The sequence below is a fragment of the Urtica dioica genome, chromosome 7 (assembly GCF_054948205.1).
Source record: "Urtica dioica subsp. dioica isolate 48M chromosome 7, U.dioica_male_clone48M_v1_H2, whole genome shotgun sequence".
Lineage (NCBI taxonomy): Eukaryota > Viridiplantae > Streptophyta > Magnoliopsida > Rosales > Urticaceae > Urtica > Urtica dioica.
In genome coordinates this window covers 33,126,358-33,129,711 of record NC_142762.1, presented here as the reverse complement: position 1 = coordinate 33,129,711, position 3,354 = coordinate 33,126,358, and the positions used below count along the sequence as shown (strand labels likewise).

At 34.1% G+C, this 3,354-nt stretch overlaps 1 pseudogene across 1 annotated transcript; it reads left to right on the top strand.

The window, feature by feature from the left end:
- The first annotated feature begins 825 nt into the window (after positions 1-825).
- LOC149390913 (loganic acid O-methyltransferase pseudogene) lies at positions 826-3,196 on the top strand (annotated as a pseudogene). The gene is made up of 4 exons (XR_016300163.1): positions 826-854; positions 943-1,049; positions 1,467-2,144; positions 2,858-3,196. The product of XR_016300163.1 is annotated as a loganic acid O-methyltransferase pseudogene (transcript).
- The last annotated feature ends 158 nt before the right edge of the window (positions 3,197-3,354 follow it).

Here is a 3,354-nt window from a genome sequence, read left to right as displayed (position 1 = left end):
GATTGCTTTTTACCACCAGACGTATCAGTCTCCCTAGTTGCTTTATCATCGAACATGGTTACCAACTCTATGTGTCATTTATTGTTTTCTACTTGTGGTTGCTTGTTTGATTGTTATTTTATTTAATCTTGCTCAAAACAATCAGTTGTTCAACAAGTTGTTTCACCCACGATTTGAACAACCATCTTACAACATGTTTAGTAATTTCACAATCACTTATGTCGGCTTTGAAACCCTCAACTTGAACTGATGATGATTACCGGAGCTCGGATCTTCCATCTTAATTTGTTCATGTGTCGGTATAAATTTGGCCTAAGATGAGTAAACACAAAAAAGTCATTATCTTTAGGGGCATGTTAAATGTTACATTGACATGAAAATGAGACTAACTAAATTTATAAGGTCATGAATTACTCTTCTTAGTGTCAATTAGTTTGACATAGAAGTTCATGATTTTACGAAACTTTCTTGTTCGTCACCCGAGAATCGGCAAAACTAAAATTGGGTATGAATGTTGCAATGTTTGTTTTTTTTTTTTTTTTTTTTTTTTTTTTTTTTTTTTTACTATCTGAATGTTGCAAATTTTGGGGAAGGCTTGAGAGTCAATAACTAAAATTAGAAAATGAGGTTGATAGAAATTTTAAGAATATAGAATTCTGTAATACATTTAGTGACTAGATTTTAATTTGAAGATTATTTAACTACAGTATAAATGTTAGTTAATATGGCTATAACTGCGATTTGCCCTATTATCCCTGATGTGTATAGTGATTTCAGCATCCTCTATAAATATAAAGCAGCTTCGTCTATATGTTTCTCATAGTTTTTCTCCCCCATCTCATTTTCAAAAATCGGTGACTCTCTCCCTCTCTCTCTCTCTCATACAATCTAATAACGACGTATACGTATAATAAAATTTGTGCATATATTTTATGTTTGAAGTTGGTCAAGAAAAAGAAGATAACGACAGTGAGATGCCTCAAGTACCGGTGTGCCCAATGAACGGTGGAAGTGGCCTTCACAGCTACGCAAAAAACTCTACCTATCAGGTAATTCACTAATTTTATTTTACATACATAACTCTAAAATTATATTGCTTAACAATTGGAATTACAATTTAGAAATAAAATTTAAATATATATGGTCGTTCTTAATGCTTTGATTATGGTATTATCATATTAAATTCACAGTAATCATCAAGTAGGAAGCAGTCCGGTTAACTTTGCGATTAGAGAAACTTATACTCTCTCTATAAAACTCTCAAGTAATAAGTAAAATGAAATGTTTAGAAAAAAGCAAGCTCATATTGTAATAAATCTCATTAATAATTTTGTGCAATTATTAATTGATTGTTAATTAGGCGAGGTGATGACTTTTTGCATTTACAAAAACTTTTGTCCGTGTAACTTTTGTTTTTTTGAACTTATTGGTGAAGATGAGCCAATGTTTAAACCTACCTCTTGCAGAGACAAATGATTGAAGCTACGAATGAATTAATTACCAAAGCAGTTGAGAAGCTTGACATTAGAACCTTCTCGCTGTCCAAAACATTTAGGATCGCTGATTTAGGCTGCTCTACGGGACCAAATACATTCCTAGCTGTACAAAACATAATAGATTCCTTGGAACACAAGTTTAACGGCTTTGAAGGAAAATATAGTATCAAAACATCTGAAGCCGTTATTATCCCCGAGTTCCAAGTGTTTTTCAACGATCTGCCCACAAACGATTTCAACCAGCTGTTCGTATCTCTCCCTCGAGAGAGAAAGTATTTTGCGGCTGGGGTTCCGGGTTCATTTCACGGTCCATTATTCCCTGCAGATTCTCTTCATTTTGTCTACTCTTCGTCATCACTGCATTGGCTGTCTAGGGTTCCGGGGGAGGTGATACACAAGAGCTCTCCGGCTTGGAACAAAGGGAGAGTCTATTACTCGAATTCTACGGACGAAGTAGCAAAGGCTTATGAAGGGCAGTTTGGGAAAGACATGGATAGTTTTCTGAAATTCCGAGCAGAAGAGGTTGTTGATGGAGGACTGATGGCTCTTTCCATCTTTGGTCGACCCAGTGGCTCGTCTCATTCCGAGCCCTTCCTCAACAAAGTCTTTCAAGTGGTGGAACATGCACTTATAGACATGACCAAAGAGGTAATATTTACTAGGAAGATTATTAATTCCTTAATCATGACATCAAATTGAAATAAATAGGGGTATGGAAAGAAAGAGAACGAATTACATGGTGACGGACAAACACGTTTTTGTTTTATTTTATATCACGTTTATATTTATACACACACAGAATTTGTACCCTTTTTTTACTATTTTATAGGAATATCTACTCATATTTTAGTGACTCGTCATAATTGATTTCACGGAAATTTATTAAATTCTAGATGGGATACAAATAAGAAATGACGTTTATATTTATACACACAGAATTTGTACCCTTTTTTTACTCTTTTATAGGAATATCTACTCATATTTTAGTGACTCGTCATAATTGATTTCACGGAAATTTATTAAATTCTAGATGGGATACAAATAAGAAATGATTCTAGCTAGGATCTTCATTTTATCTTCCTGTCATAATATATCTATATATAAACGTTATACAATTTGTAGTTTTAATGTTAAAATCAGTTCTTCTTAGAATTCTTTTGTCCACAGCCTAAACAAAGAGTCTATATTGTTTTATTACTTTAATCATGAATCAATTAGACGTGCAGAAAATAATGAAGGTTCGTAAAAAGATTTAGAATATTATCACACTCAGATTGTTTGAGCTGATTTACATAGCTCCTGATAATTAATGTAAGTGGTTATGAATATGGCTTTTGTGTACGTATATATGTATATTACAGGGTAAAGTGAGTGAAGAGAAATTAGATACTTTTAACATACCAATGTATTTTGCGTCTCCCGAAGAGGTTGAATCGGCCGTTAAGCGCAGTGGATGCTTCACCATAGAATCAATGGAGAATATCAATGTCGTTTTTCAAGTTCCAGAGCCCAAATATATGGCATCGCCTTTTAGGGCTATCTTGGAAGGGACGACCAAACAGCATTTCGGCGACGATATTTCTGACGAGCTCTTCGGAACCGTCCTACCAAAGAAGCTCTTGGATTTCAGTGTGTTCTTAAAGTCATTCCAACTGTTTACCATGTTTGTTGTGCTAAAGCGCGCGAAAAATTATGATTAGAAAATTAGTGTCGTTGTACGAATGTGCTGTTTGTCGTTTCAAGCATGTGGCTTTTCTAGTGTCGTTTGAATTTCTTGTTATTGTTGTTGTTGTTGTTGTTGTTGTTGTTGTTGATAATATGTATGTTGTGATTTGCTTGTTTATTTCTTTGAAGGAAA